The 16,896-nt window shown below is 38.1% G+C and overlaps 1 protein-coding gene across 1 annotated transcript in view; it reads right to left on the reverse strand.

Moving 5' to 3' along the window:
• MAN1A2 (mannosidase alpha class 1A member 2) overlaps positions 1 to 16,896 on the reverse strand; it is a 151,005-nt gene that overhangs the window by 56,262 nt on the left and 77,847 nt on the right. The gene's annotated exons all lie outside the window — the stretch shown is intronic.

Here is a 16,896-nt window from a genome sequence, read left to right on the forward strand (position 1 = left end):
AGAGAGCAGACCGAGTTCCTATTTTATGAACATTGTCTATTCAAAACCATATAGATGCAGTTTCCTGTAGCTTTTCCTTCATTGATAATGCATGAAAAAAATAATTATAGGCTTAATCTTCCTCTCAAGTCTGATTACTCATAGAAATTACTGACAGAACAAATCTCTTTCATTTCTAGTGTTCTACTTACTTCTGGAACATAAATCTGTAATAGCTTTATTCAGAGCCTAGTGTTTATTAATTAATGAAGCAACTGGGAGAAAGTTCCTTTTAATCCTATCAGAAGCATCTTTTCCAAGAGGGCATATTTAGTAGATCCCCACAACATAAAACTGTTTTAACCAGTTAGTTGCTAGAATACACTTTAAGCAACTCATTCACTACATTTCTGCAAAAGTACCTGCTTAATTTGGAGATAAGATTATTCATCAGTTTGAAGCACTGCACAAACGTTTAACAAAAAGAGCTACCGTGCCCCAAAATAACTTACACAACACAGACGTGCTGTAGAAACATTATCAACTACCTGACCAATATTCTCTAATCAAGAAGAATAAGTTTCAGAACAAGAGCTTTAATAAAGACCACAAGGCAGCTCTGCTGGATTTTGAAAAGGATTTCTCCCTTTTGTAAAGTCTATAGAAGGAAAACAGAAGAGATGCTCACTGGAGAGAGAACCAATTCTGAAAAGTAAGCAATCAAGAGCATCCTCATTTTTCACATGAAGATGGGAAAAGATCAATACCTTAATATTTGAGATGACTAGTGAGACATGAAATAAACTAGAAAATAATATTAAAGATAACATCTAATTGTATTTGATGCAGTGGAGTATGGAGAGATGGAGGTGGATCTGAAAGAAATAAGCCAGGAATAAAAACTTTCACAGAGGTTCTCTAAATGAATTGTAAGATGGGATAAACCTAAACTGAAAGATACCTCAGAATATGATTTGACAGTATTATGAAGTAACAGAGGCAACACAGCTTGAATGTTTTTTTTACCACAGATGCTGACAAGAGACAGTCTTTGAGAAAATATGCAGAAATTTAGCAGTAAAGTTCAGATAATACTCTGACCTTGAATAAAGGATCAAGTCAAAATAGGAAGGCATAGTGTAAGTAAGGTATAATACAGGTGGAATCCATGGTAAATAGGGAAAAAAAAAACCAACCCTCTGAAGAGAACTAAAAGCTCTGTCTTCGCCCAGTTACATATAAACTACCCAATTTGAATATATAAATGTGTCAAAAATTCACGCTGATTTTTGAGTAGTAGATGGATCAAGACCAGACAAAACTATCTACAGGGAGTCATCAAAAGGGTGTTCCTCAGCAGCACAAACAAGCTTCAATACCTAATCCAGAACAGAACGGTGACTTCCGGTTAAATAGTACACAGTTGGGAAAGACATTTGTGGCATAAATTTGTTTAGCTTCAGCTTTTGGATCCCGGACCCTCTGAAAGTGTTGTGTTATTGTCTAATTCATTAATAAAACACATTGAAACATTAGGGTAAGAATATTCAATGCGAGAACATGTCTAGAAACCTCCTCACTAGAAGAATATTCTTAATGGTTAACTATGTACCTCTATCCATCTTTTAATCAATTTGAAATGTACTACAATGATCTGGGGGATGAACTATAGGAGCAGATGCAGTTTTTAGTAAGAATGTATAAAGCAAAGGTGTATAAAGCTTATCTAAACGTGCATGAATTTAAATCAGGACAGTTAAGGCAATCACTGTGTTGGCCACTTTAGCACATGAACAACCCAGAGTATCGGGGCAGCAGCAGTAGCTGCAAGTTTGGACAACCAGGCCAGCAGTACCTGCAAGAACTTGCTGTGGTTAAAGCTGCCCTCCTGTCACCTCAGCTGGGATGAGGACTGTGTGCTGCTAATCTAGCATCAGAAGGTAACACTCCACCTCTCTCTCTCTCTCATCCAACACTGAATCGAAAGAAACACTTAAAAAAATCAGCCAAAGACATGCCTTTACTTTCTGTTACTGCCATCTCAGCCCCATTTTGCCACTGCTTCTGGACAAAAAAAACCCCAAACACCTAGTGCTTGGTACCGTGCTTATGTACGCAGACTGGAGTGAGAACTGAGAGACAGCTGCATAGGTTTTTATCAGAGCAAAACAACAAGAAGAGACGCAGAGAAAAGAAAGAAATGTAGCAAGCAGTGGTGAATAAGATGCCTTTATGGGAGCCTACAGATGTGACGAGAATGCTCTGCTGAGCTTATAAAAGTGGCTTATTTTAATAAGTTTCAGACTTACCATAGGAGCAACAGCAAATGCATTAGGCTCTAGCTTTTAAATAAAGTGCTGGCATCAGACAACATGGTTACTTATCATACAGTAAGTATTTTTATTTTTTTAAAAAAGGTTGAACTGATAGATTCTCTTTCAGCCTCGGCAGTTCCCTGCTGACAGGCAATGCATTTCAAGAAACACATAGGCAAGAAGAACAGAGAAGAACAACAACAACAAAAAAGAATGGGTGCCTTGAAAACAAGCTCGTTAGGAAACAGTAAAAGAATTGAGGTATTTAATCCAGAAAAAAGATGCTCAAGAGAGGATAAGATAATGACTTTTGAGCATATAAAAGGCTAATACAAGGAAGAGGAAATCATTTTTTTCCCATAGACATGGAGAATATAAAAAACCACCACAATGGAGCATGGGAAAGTACGTTAGTTATTAAGAAAAAGTTGGTGAGAAGGATAAGTCATAATGAAACAGGACTGTGATTGCTGCAGAGTTATTACTACAGCTTTTAAAAACACCCTGATTTGACTTTGCCAGAGAACAGAAGAATAACTGAAAGCTACACAGCTTCCTCACCGCCCTTCCAGCCATATTGCCAACTAATCAAATGCCTAGTGCACATTCCATACATACAAGAGGAAAGTGTTTTGTCTGTCTTGGGACCTTGTGCCTACTCTCTAGACCCACACAGCACCTTTGTAACTGGTGCGTAAATCATGGAGACCACCCACCCCCAAGTTTCTTTCTTAGCACAAGCTCCAAAGTACAGGATGCAAGAACAGAGAGGGAGTCACAGAAACCAAAGTGACAACAGCTCTCAAAGAAATGCTGTTCTTGCAAGATAACACAATATTTTTTCAAATGTGCATTCACATTTGCATTAATTATAGAATTTAGCATGCAGTGGCATTAAGATGTGGAGGTAACTGATCAGAGTCTTCTTAAAGACCCCATAACAGCTCTAACAAGGCATCCTCTTTTGAAGATGCAAAAATACTGTTCTAAGTAAACGTATATTAATCCCAGGTTAGCTGTTCTGTCCATTCTCAAAATATGGACATTTTTTCAGAAAAGTTTCAGAAGCCACCACAGACTTGGAGAAGCATTCCCCTTTTAAATGGCAAAAATCTAATACACTAAATCCATGAATTTACATGGTCTTTGGTAGGTTAATGCTTATTTTTGCAAATTCTGCAAAGCAATGAAAGGATTTTTTCTCCCTATCAAAATACAAATCAAGCTAGAAGGGGAGAGAGTGAAAAAGTGGCAGAAATAGCAAAACGTAAGCCACCAAATTGGATAAGTGGATCCCTCCTTAAAATGAAAACATTGATCAGTATCTACAAACTAGCATGCACAGTAGACCAGCTGTGAGGGCCTGAATAATTTGCATCCACTAAATTGATGCTTAAAATATCGAACCTGCCACCCACCCAACAACATGAAAGCTTGCACCCAAGTCTATTAATCCAAGTAAGGTGAAATATTCAGCAGAAAAGCACTTAAAAATTATGATGATTCTTCAAAAGCCTCCTTAATGTATCCAGTGACTGCTGAGATGCATGCCTGCAACTCTTAGAAGACCATGTTATGCTAATACCGCTGTTAGATGTTCCCTTCCAGCACTATGAATGGCAAACAGCCTCAAATGGCCTCTGTTCCTAACTCTGAGGAGGATTATAGATGTTTTATACAAATAAAGAATCTCTTTCATTTATGTGCATAGACCAGTCTTTGAGTCATTCTTCTTAAACAGTAATAAACGCCAGACTTCTGCTTAATCTGATATTTATTAACTAGCGAGTATCCACAGTCATGCAATGTGGTGGCTTGTTCTGTGGGTTTGATAACTTTTGATCCTTGAAAAAACACCAGGCAAAACATATACTGCACAAGTTCACAAACATGTAGTACTCTCATAATGGCTACTAAATCTTGCACGTTTCCTTTGAACACTAAGCATGAAGATGAGGAAGATCTAATTACTGAATGCAGATTAAAAAACAGAGTATTTGACAGCAACACTATAGTTAGACCCTTGAGCAAAATATTTACTATTTCTTGGCCCAATCTAGAATAGTTACCTTTCTACCTTCAAAGTTCAATGTGCAGTAGTGAACTAACTCTTTGCTGCCCTTTTGTGGCTAACCACCCATTTTAAAGCTCAGCTTGTCAGATAGGACTTTCTGCATGAGTAGACACAGAGGCTCGTGGTATCGCTTACTGCTGAAAATCAAGATCAGCAGCATTGTCACCAAAGGAAAAAAAAAAAGAAAACTAGCTAAATAAGCATTGCTGCTTTGTTGCCTATTTATATATAAGCCTTACTGCATAGTAAGATGTCCGCATGCCAGATGAATAGCTCTAAGTTCCAACACACTTTCCCCCTTCAAGACTGAGAACTCCTGGTTTACAATGTTCCTATGGCATTTCCCTCTGCGAGTGGGAGTCATCCTGCTATCAAGAAATGAAGAAATTACTCCCCCTTTACATATTTGCTTCTAATAAATTCCTGTGATTTAATGACAAAGGCATCTTGTGAGATGAGGGAGATGCAATAAGATTCTGGTAACATTTCAGCTGTCATGGTATGAATTGAGAGTGGGAGAGCACTTCAGCTGTATTTTACAGATGTTTGTGAGTGAAGATTGAAGAGGTATGTCACCTCTAGAATTGGTCCTGAGAATGTAAATCCATATTCATGTGAGATTTAGCAAGGCAGCTACAAACTACACCACCTATAGTGGTGAAACAATGTAGAATGACATGAATACAACAGCACCACTTCAGCATTATAGGTCATAGCAAATGTTCAAGGAAAGAATATTTGCAGATACTGTAAAGACAATGCCACAGCTTTTGCTTTTGCTGTCTTTAGTGAGCTGTAATGATTATCAAAGTACTTGATGAATAACACTTAACATTTCTAAAAGACTGAAAGTCTTTAAACAAGAGAAGACTTATCCTGCAAAGGGATGCTCTGTGACTTTATATTACTTTCTCTATGATAGAAATAAAATTAATATAGAAATGGAAAATCTAAACCTATCTCAGCAGTTTAAGATCAGAGTTTAAAAACAGGAATCAACTTGAATCTGAACTATGCTGCCAACTTAAAATGGCTATGACATGCTGGCTACTCTCAATCACCTTGTCACTCATGGGCCAGGGTATAGTTTTCCAAGATGAGCTGCTCCATCACCTTCTCAGAGACTGAGGTGAGGCTGACTGGCCTGTAGTTCCCTGGGTCCTTCTTCTTGCCCTTTTTGAAGGTAGGAGTGATTTAAGAGTGATGCCATTCATCTTGTGCATTTGCTTTGGTGTCCAATGATACTCATTTAAACCTTAGCCTTTTAAGCTACTACACTTTTGTGAGGCACGCAGCTGTCAAACGCAGAAGATTTACACAGCCAGAGAGAAAGAAACTTGGCTTAATTCCTTAATTCTAGCAGTCTTTACAATTTCAAAACACTGCCAAATTCACCCTGACGGAAATCCAGGAGCAGTTACTTCTGATGGTGCAACTGCTGCTGCAGAGTCCTCCTGCGCTATGAGAATTCTGATCTCTCAGGAACAGTATAACACAGATAGTACTTCATCTGTAAGTGATGTACTTCATCCATAAACTTGTACTTCATCCACAAACTTGCCAATTTACTCATTTCATAAGCAAATAAATGCTTCATGAAATGTTCCTTCTTTCAGAAATAAGCACACAAACACACACCCTATCAAAATAAAACGAAAAAAAAAAAAAAAACCAAACCCAAAAAAACAAACCCATTACCAATTCAGTAAACTCAAGGGAGTCAACATTTACCAACGTTTATAACTGCCTCCTCCTGCAACCTGGTTCTGATCCAGGTCTCTCTTCCCTCTAGAGGCTTCCAAAATCAAACCAGGTTTTTCTACACTAAAAGAAAAAATGCCTTTGTAAAGAGATTTTCTGAAACTCCCTTAGTTTTCAAAACATGCAGACTAGGCTGACATTTTCTTTAACCAGTAACACCACACATGAGACTTCTACAAATAGTTTTACAAAAGAAAAATCACACTGGTTATGTCCCTGAAAGATACGCTTTTGTTGACAATTTGAAAAAACGGTAGGAAGGCAAGAAAGGCTGTCCAGTTTCAGATGATGCATGAAACTAGGTGGTATAACAGTTGCCTCTGATGTAAAGATGATAGCTACACAAGCCTTACTATCTTTATTCTGCCTGAGGTTCAGAGACTGATCTTGTAGAAAGTTTCTAATGCAGTGTATCAGAATTATCTTGACTTCAAGGAAAAAGCTGTAACTGTGCTCTCTATTCTACTTCTGAAACAAAAAGCTCCGTAAAGCCCACAGGACACCCAAGTCTCCAGACGTCCCCTTTCCTAGAGGCTCTGGACAGTTCTGAGATAAAAATATAAAGGCCATTTTTTTTTTTTAATACTAAATACAAGAACAGGTAAAGCACTAGTAAAAGAGATGGCAAGAAACTATTCCATCATATCAACTGATCTGGATGGATGAGATAACCTAGAAAAACTATCCTAGTGGTAGTTCCTAAGTTAGAGTTACACTGAAAAGCATTACAATCCTTATTTGATCATATTATTCAGCTACAATCTCCAGTCTACGAACAAGCAGAAAAATAAACACAGAAAAATACTTCAGCTACATCAGTTAAATGCAGATAAGACAGATATTATCTGGTTGACTACAACTTTCCCTATTTACATTTTACAAATTAGCAATTGTATGTTTAAATGCTGCTTCTAAGATACAAGATAATAAATACTATGGTGGTTTTCTACCATCAGCAGGGAAAGATTTGCAAAATTCTGATTTGCAGAATTCTTAAGCGATGCTATCTTTATCTTTTACTAAAGTTTTCCAAAACTGCCTTCCTGGACAACAGACATCAGAAATCTAGTTACTGTTGACTAAGGCATCTTAGGATCTAATGAAATATTCATTGGTTTCACACTGTTGATATATGTGAAAAATTTACATGAGAAAGTTCATGCATATATTAGTTTATTAGAAATACATGAATATTTTGCTCTAGAAGATATAAACATAAAAATTTGGCATGCATTGGACAACCAGCTAGTCACATTTAAACTACCTGGCACGGGCTAATAAAACCTCAATTAAACTGCATAGTTTCCATTCAAGAGTCTTATCAGCTTCCTTGGCATGGGTGTCATGCATATCTGAGTGGAAAAGTTACATGGTCTCCATTTTTAAGGGGCCTCCAAATCTGAGGCACTTTACACCACTCAGCCAACATCACTTAAAATTCAGAATAAATGCAATGAAAATCTGGCATGTAAGTGCCTCCCTGATCTGATCATTCCAGGAAGATATAATACACTGTTTCTCATCCCATCTAACTGAGCCAAAATGCACGGCAGTCTTGAGTTAATCTTCTACTATTATTAGAAAGTTGCTTTCAGGCCAGGCAATTTTTGCTTTATCTTTCCTTCTTTTCATATCTGACTTCTTCACCTAAGTTTTCCAGCAGAAGCAGTATTAACCTGCCAGATTAGTTACTTTAGTAAATAAATTCTCTCAGGACTAGAAGCAACAGTCTTGAATTTGCACAACATGCCAATCACAATCACTCGTTCCTAAGCATGCTCCGAGGATGTTAGTGGACTTTTAAAAGACTCTTGGATTATTTATTCTTACTGAGAGAGCTACTATAGCATAGGGAACCAGGTGTGAGAGCAGAGACAATGTCTGGCACCTGGCTTAAATGTTCTCCCACTAGTTACTGGCAGCGAGAAAGTAGATTGATTTAGAAAGCCTGGAAAAAGAGAATGGAGAAAGAGAGGGATAAAATCTGAATGGCCATCAGTAAACCAAACAAAAGAGCCATGAGGGGACAGAAGATCAGCATAGAGCTCTGCCAGCAGGGAAGCAAAATTGGCAAAAGATAAGGCTTCCAGTCTCCCACAGCACACAATGTGAAGTGCCAGGGAGGATAAGTTAAGAGAAAGCAGCACAGGAGCTGAAGAGGAGAACCAAAAGGCATCAGGAGGAAGGACAGGGGGCAGATGGAAGGCTAAAGCAGACAAGGCATAGCAATGGACCATGGAGGGAGTGCCAAGAGTGCAGTGGTACAAAACAGGAGTATGAGGAATATCTTGGGGAACCTCATGGGGGAAGAATGCTTTCTTATCTCCAGAACATATTCTTCAGACCTAGAACTGACCCTAATGTATCAGTCTCTCAACATGCTTTTGTAGTCAAACACACGCAGGCAAAGCAAATGGTAAAAATTAATCTTGGTGTTTTGTTTGTTTGTTTTAAACTAATCAACAGTTCTTGTCATTTTGCTGCTACCTGTAGTTCTCCTGAGTAACAGATGGCATTATGTTCCTGAAGGTCCTAACCCAACTGATGAGTTTTTAAGAAAGAAAATGTGTATTAAGAACCCTAAGTAATAGTTCTAAAGTCAAGTAACTAAGCAGTTTGTGCTCCACTTACAAGTCTTATGAGAATCCTATTCATGAAATAAAAATTATCTACCTTCTCTGATTATTAATCTCTCTTGACACTGTCTTCTTTTTTGGTAACACCTGCTCCTAACATGTTCTCCACTCATGTCAAATATCTCCTTAATTTCCCATATATTTTTCTCTGCCATGTCATCTTTTTCTGTCCTTCAGGTCTGTGCTTACATTGTATTAATTTCTACTTTCTGTCTCAATTATTCCTCCACCTCCTGTTTCTCTGGAACGTGCTGCCAAGCTTTCAATTTTAAATTAGTCTTGATTTCCCCTTTAGACTTTGCCAGAAATGACTCAGTCTCCTTTAGACTGTATTTACCTTTACAACTATGTGCACTCATTATACACACAGACCCCCTTCTCCCATTGCTATCATGTAACAGATTACAATGCAAAAATCGGTCTAGAAAAAAAAAAAACAACAAACAACACATAGCTTTTACATCTTCAAAAACATATCCTTTACCCAGTGTCAGATGCAAAAGATATTTTATTGCATTGTATCTGATGAAAGTGAGAATATAGTGGTTTTGTTGTTGTTTGTTTTTTTAATGGATGAACTGGCTTGTCTTCAGATTTACAGACATACTTAAATTATCTACAGTTAATATATATTATTAGGACCACATTCTGACAGAAAATTAGTTGGCAAACAAAAGCTATGAGCAATGAATTAATAAGCACTGAATCTTCATAGCTGCATAAATTCTGCAAGGCACTTGAAAACCCAGACATTTATTTTGAAAAATTGTAAGATAAATACCCTAAGCTCCTGCAACATAATTTATAGATCCTAGGGACAGAAATGAGACAAACTTTTTTTTATTTCATGCCATATGACCACAAATTTAAAATGCTCAACAGAGCAGCAATTTGATCTTCTATAGAAAATAAAGAATAATTACCAAGACAACTTTGTGTTTCTGTCAATATGTAGTATTTAAGCAGAACATTTCTTCCAAAGATGTATCTGGACTGAGTCACATACAACATATTGACTATTCATGTGTTCAGGAAGCATAACTATCAGTCCTCTGTCTATTTTTGTGTGTGTTGGTTTTTTTCCCTACACTTCTGCTGTTTTTACAAATCCTTTTAAGAACATGATTACCAAGACACTTACAGCATACAAACAGCAATCCTTTATTAATGACTAAAACAGAAATAAATTCCTCCTCATATTCAAAACTCTTATTTATAAATCCAAATGCTCATGGGTCTTTTGACACAGGATTTCATGCCAAAAGTTCAAACTGAGCTCCTTGCCTTTTGTGAGTTCCACATACTCTCAAAGCCACAGCTACTCAGAACGTATTCCCTTGTTCTGTTCCCACATTTGCCTAGATAACATGGGTTGTTGTTTGTTTGGTTTTTTTTTTTTTCTTCTTGTAACTTACAGCCTGCATCTAGACCTTTGGCAACATTAAAATCAACTTCATTTATACAGATCACTTTGACCAACTGATTCAGTTTCTCCAGAGTTTTCTATTTAACATATCAACATGAGCAAATCTACAGTTAGCTATAAATTCTTACAATAATACTTTCATTGTCAAATCACTGCTATATTGATGATCTCTTATTTTCCATTATCTGAATTTCTGGGATGAGGAGGAGGAGTGCAATCAGACTAATAGCTATCCAGGTCATTTAAATGACCTTTTCTGAACATGGACATAGTTGTGTTATTTGGGTTTACACACTTATCTGCAATTTTACATTTTGAATTAAAAAAAAAAAAAAAAAAAAAGGAATGTTAATAGATTAGAGAGCTTCTTGGTTATTTCTTTAAAGATTTTTCAGCTGATTATCCAATTCATAAATGCAAATACAGTACTGCTGCAGACAGCTTAGCATCCTCTTGATTCCTAATAGGTTAGAAGTGTTCACCATCTTTATCATGGGATACGTGAAAACATCATTAGAGACAACATGACTTTTGCTAGTGTTTTTCCTAGTTGTTAGTGGTTTTGCTTAGCAGCTGTTTTGCAGCATTTGTGGTATTTATTTCGTTTTTCTTTCACTGTACCCGTTCTTGTCTAAAATGTTTTTTAAGAGGGAAACAATAATGAAAACAAGTTCCAAAAGGCAAAACAGGCCAAAGATGGCTGGTCTTGAAGTGCTATCTATGTCTCAGGTTGTATTTTTGTTTTGTTTTAAGTGAAAATAAAAATCCTACTGAAAGAACTATGTTTTCAGCTGCCAATAAAGAACAGTATACTTCTTCTCTGGATCAAATAAAGCATGAAAACCCTCATTGCAGACAGTAACATAGGAGGAGAGAACATGGGAGAACAGTGGGTAGAAATTAGTGTGTTACTGTGTCAACAGTAATGCCAATAAATTAATATCTGGAAAAATAAGGTAAGATATTGTGCTTGCTGTCACTGTGCCCATCCATATGACTGTTCCACTACTGAAAAGGGAGCCAAAAACTAATAGACATGGTCAGTAGGAGATAACGTGGGGTGCAAGTAGTTACAAATGATCCATTCTTTCCTATCTTTTACAGCCCTCTACAGGAACATGACCAAAGAGTGAGTTTTAAGGGTGGCTCTTAGTGTATAGTTACTGTATTTTCTACTGTTAAACCAGCTTATCCTTTATTTCCACCAGTTTAAAGCACGCTATACCAACCGGCAAACCTGTTTCCAATCAGACTAAGAGGAAACAAAGTTGCAATGAAGTCAATTTTCCCATCCTTTTTCCCTCCTCCGGTGCCGTATGGTACCAAGATGCAGAAATAAATTGGGCCAAATGTCATTTGCCAGTGAAGAAAACATTTAGTACAAGCCTGGTAAACAGAATCTACACACAGATTGCAATCTGCACTGCAGTGGCAATGCCCAATATGTGACAATGCTTTAAAACTCAATAAAAAAATATTTTTTTCAGGCTATGTCCTGTTAGAGATCAGCGAGCTGTCACAAGCACTTAAGAATAAGCAGCTCATCTTCTGGCAACAAAGTGACAATCTCATCTTTATTGGATAGGACATACACAATGTTGTTCTCTCTTCCAAGACTTCATACCTTTGAAAACTTAATTTAGATAAGCCCCTTCATAGGTACAGTCAAGGCTTCTGTGAAACCAGTTCACAAAATACATTGCCCAACTTACTGAAGACCTATACTTTGTATATTTAGGTCAGTTATTGGGCATATCCATTGGTATATATAACTGTTTTACTAATGAGTCTTTCTGAACAGATTCTTGGAAGGGATTGGTTTGATTGCCTTTTAATAGAGTATCACGTACTTAACAGCCCTTTCTCTCTATTTTAAATGACAGATTTCAGTCTGGATTTATCCATGGGAATTATATTATCTTGCCCAGAAAGACATCACTTTGATGGTGTTTATAAAGATGAGAAAGACGATCATGTAAAAGAACTGTTGATATCTAAAGCTGGCAATGGTAAACACAGTATATCATTAGTGTTTTCTTAACACTGCAAATACCATAAATAATGGCTCAACGAAAATAAAACAATAAGCTATCCTTTTTGTTGTATTAATAAATAAGCAGACAAGCAAAATTTGTCATAACAGTGTAAGTGTCCTCCTGCTACTATCACGCAAGAGTCATTAGAATAATATCCACTTTGTTTTCCCTACTTGATGTTGATTCTCAAGCCTAACCATGAAACTCTGCACATTAACTGACCCTCTATCCATCTCTGGACTTTTGTCATTCCATGCATTATTGCTGGGAGGAATGTTTTATTTGCCACTACCAGTCACATCACAATTTTAATGATTTGTGCATCTCCACGAAAAAAAAGCAGTCAACAGATACCTTGTGCACTCTCTCCACAGACAATGCTCTTCACTCTAGATAAGATGCTTAGTTACTCTAAAGGCAAGATAAGGTTACTTCTGCACAACTTAGAAATCTTTTTACGGACTGCTAGCAAATGAGCTCTAGGCAAAGCATGCAAGTATAACTTACTAATCCTATTTCTCAGTCAGTTGGCTTTCTTTACAACCCAGAACACACTTAAGCACTGGAAACAACCCCCAAACCCTGTTGCAAACAGCTACAGCTGAACTTTTTGGGGAGGACCCCAGAAGCCATAGTCTCAGTGTTTGGTTTTATTACAGACTTCCTACAAGATGCTAAGTCAAGAGAGTCAAATTTGAGTTTTCAGAGACCACTGCTAGCTACAGCATTCCTTTTTCTAGTTCATCTTGCTTCAGAAAATGTGCTGAATTTTCAGAAGCTTTAAGAACACTAATCTGTAAATGTGGGCCACAGAATCTCAGAATGCTAACTGCTGAGAAAAAGTACAGTCATACTTCTGTTCACTGAGGCACCCAAAATCCAGTTAATATCTCCAGCCTTTTATCTATAAGTCTGTCCACTACTAAATTGCTGATGTCTGAAATCAGCATGATAACATGTACTCTCACAAGAATACTTTAAACTTTCACAAATGAACATTTATGGGGCACATGCCCAGTACAACTTTGCAGAAAAGATTAAAAATAGAAGTTTTGTATAAAGATAAGCATTAGATACACCTGCACAGAAGGTATGAGCAATGACCTGCTCTTAACCTGTGATCTGCCCTCTGGTTGGGCTTGCACTCCATGCATTTGCAGGATAGAACAACTTCCTAAGCACTCTGTGACCTACCGACCATCTCAAATCTGGAACGGACAAATGGCTGTAGTGCTGTACTACAGTCAGCACGCACACTTGGTGGGAAACCCCTGCTCAAAACAGCAACCCACGATACAATTAAAAAAACCCACAGAACCCACGTATCCAAACAAGCAATGACTTCTTGAGGATCAGAAGAAAAACAGGCTTACTCACAGAAATGAGCATTAAAGGAGAAACAGTACAAACCCATGTAAACATAGCCCTCATCTATACAGAAAGACACAATATACTAGACATTAACTACGAAAACTTATGTCATGTTTAAAAATAATTCAAATCAAAATTTCGGTTAAATACTCAACAGCCCCAAGTTATTCAGTCTGAAGGAACTGAGCTTCCCCAAGGCAAAGCTCAGAAAGAAAGGGAAAACCCACACATTTGCAGGATCCAGATTAATTTGAATAACATCTAGGTACCTGAAGGAAAGTCTGCAGTGAAACAAAAGAAAACCATGTAACACACCATGTTCCTCTGACTCTCTTAGTCTGGGTTAACTACATCTCTTCAGCCTCCTGACAAAGAACTGCATTTTGTGTCCTGCCTTCTCCTACCTGGAGACATGGATGCTCCAGCAGGCACCCAGATATGCTTGCTCCACGTACTTTCTCTCAACATCCAAGGATTTTCTTTCCTGCTCTCAATATACACAGGATCTCACTCAACTCCTAACGTACCTGAGACAGCAGAAAATAAAGCATGCCAGAATACACAGGGGAAAAAACAAAATCCTTAAACCAAGGCTGCAAGTTTATGAAGGCACTACAAATGGAAATAAGATTAGTGAAAGTCTAATATCAAAAGACTTCATCTTCCAATTTAGACAGCCAAGGGAAGGAGGAAGGAGTCACTATGAGAAAAGCTGCTATTTGAAGGAGTTCACTGACCATCCCCTGGGTGACACCAAGCCCCAGAAGGTGTTCATGGTGATGAGGGCTTACCACCATGGGGAGCCACAGAGCGTCAAAGTTAAGGTGAGTTTGCAGCCATGGGGAAGGCACAGACTTGACACTTGGAAGGCAGGAGACTCCTTCCTCAGTTAGGGAGATGCAGATAACTCTGTAACGATGAGTATGTGTGGCTAGGACTTGCTATGTAACAGGCAAGTATGCTGAGTCACTCTGGAAAGACAGACACTTTCTTGAAGCAAGGAGTAAGAGGTCTCACATCATGGAGAACAATTGGAAGATAGTGGATTCTTCCCCTCCTGCTGCTCTTGTTTCTTCTGCAAATGCCAACTCAGCAAATTGGACTTGAACTTACCCCAAAGTAAAAAATCTCTTAAGGAGAATACTGCTTTCTGGTCCCTTCTCACTGGAGACACTTCCTGAAGAGCAGGGATAGTCAGCCTTGCTGGTTTCAGCCCTATCAGAAATTCACCTTCTCAGGCTTAGGTCTTCTTTTGGTGAGGAAGATTGTGATGGCAGGAGCCTCATCACTAGAACTGCCTCAGAGAGAAAGGGCAACTGCAACTTCGTTGAAAGCTCCAGGAAACAAAAGGTACCCAAGGATTATTAACAATCAGGAGAGATGACACAGTATCCAGAGACACTGAACATGCCAATGATTTGAATCGCTGTGAAGAGATTACAATTCCTGTGGATTTGCTCAAAAATTTGGACTTTACCTATCTATTCTTCAATAAGCTGGACAGACACTTGGCTTGTAATATGAGTATCACATTCATTCTAGCAGTGGGTGTAGTCACTGCCAGAGGCTACTGGGCAAGAGCTATAAATGAGAAGAGACAGCAATTCCTCAAATAAAGCTGTAAAAAACTCGGAATATTTTGAACACACAGCAATCAAGTCTGGTACCTTCTTTATTTGCAAAAAACAGAGCAACATTGTTCTTTGTGTTGCTTATGCTTCATTGCTCCTATGATCGTTTAGTGTGTTTAATTACAGGATTATTCTGCATATATGCAACACTTGGGCTCTACAGCTGTCTCTCTCCTTCCTTGAACAAATGCCCATTTGGAGAGCAGAAAGTCCATTTACAGTGTCTTCACAAAGGCCTGGAAGTGAACAAACTGCTCCTAGCAGGGTTCAGCATATTCACTGCTGTCTTTTGGGCAGTCTTCAGAAATGAGGAACAATCGGCCTGGATCCTGCAAGATGTTCTAAGAATCTCCATCTGCCTTTATGAGCTCAAAGAAGTTCACATTGCCAATATGAAGAACTGCAGCTTGTTTCTGCTGGTATTGTTGGTCTATTATGTCTTCCTTGTACTTATCACTCCTTTGCTAATCAGGTGTGGGGACAGCATAATGGAAATTATAGTTCTTGGACCATTTGACTCAGCACATCACAAGAAAATCTGATTTCTGCTGAGGTTTGGTGCCCTACATCAGGTTCAGACACACCTTTTACTGTCCTGGGCCTTGAGGACATTTTAATTTCTGCTCTCCTGGCAGCCTACTCTCACAGATTTGACATTCAGGCATACTCATCACAGGTCCATCTTGTATCCTCTACTGCAGCTTATGGCTGTGGTCTGTTGGCAAGCTTTGCTGTGCAGCAATAACACAGAAAGATCAGCTAGCTCATTTCTGCTTGGTGCTGTTCGTTCTCACTGCTTGCATGGTTGATGCTTTTTTGTGCCAGGAGTTGAAAGCATTCTGGGTAGGCAGTGATTTTACAAAGCAGCCCTTCTATCCTCCCTCAGAAATCAGTATCAGCTACTCCGATGCCCAAAAAAACCCAGATCCACAAATGTGACTGAAAGAAGTGGAAGAATATATAACCAGTAATATACCAAATAAAGACAAATGAGACTGATCTTGAATGAAATCTTAAATGGGAGAACTGGATAGGCACCATGGGAGATGAAAGAATTCCAGAGCTGCATCCTGAGAAACCAGCTGATTTTATATATATATATATATAATCAAACTCTATTTGATAGATGGATAAGAGGAAGCACAGTGGTGCCTGTGAACTCAGAAAGAGGAAAACTTGTAGTTCTCACACCTTTAACTACAAGATGATGGTTCCTTTTTGACAGAAATGCCAAATGTACACATTTTATCTGTTCTATATAACCTGAGGTGGAAAAAAGAAGTGCCTCATTCTCACAGTATAGCTTCCAGACACTTTCTCCTAAGCAACTCTCCTAAACCCCGTACCTCCAAAAATAATTAGTAGCTTGTAATTGAACACAGGCACAATGCATTTTGTACTTCTTATTTAGAGATTTAGGTACTTAGAGATTATGCCTATTAACGTACAGCTTAATAATGAATAATGATAAAGTAAGCCCTTTGTATTGATTGCTTAGTAGAACCTGGGAAGAAACCTCTTGCATACAACAAAATATAGGAGAGCCTGCCTGCACATACATGCCTGCCTGATCTCCCAAGAAATCACATGCTTTTTTCTTCTGCTTTTTATCAAGTCTCTTTTTCTTTCTTTGGTTTGACAGTATAATTTAAAAAAAAAAAAAAGTA

The sequence above is a fragment of the Columba livia genome, chromosome 1 (genome assembly GCF_036013475.1).
Source record: "Columba livia isolate bColLiv1 breed racing homer chromosome 1, bColLiv1.pat.W.v2, whole genome shotgun sequence".
Taxonomy (NCBI): domain Eukaryota; kingdom Metazoa; phylum Chordata; class Aves; order Columbiformes; family Columbidae; genus Columba; species Columba livia.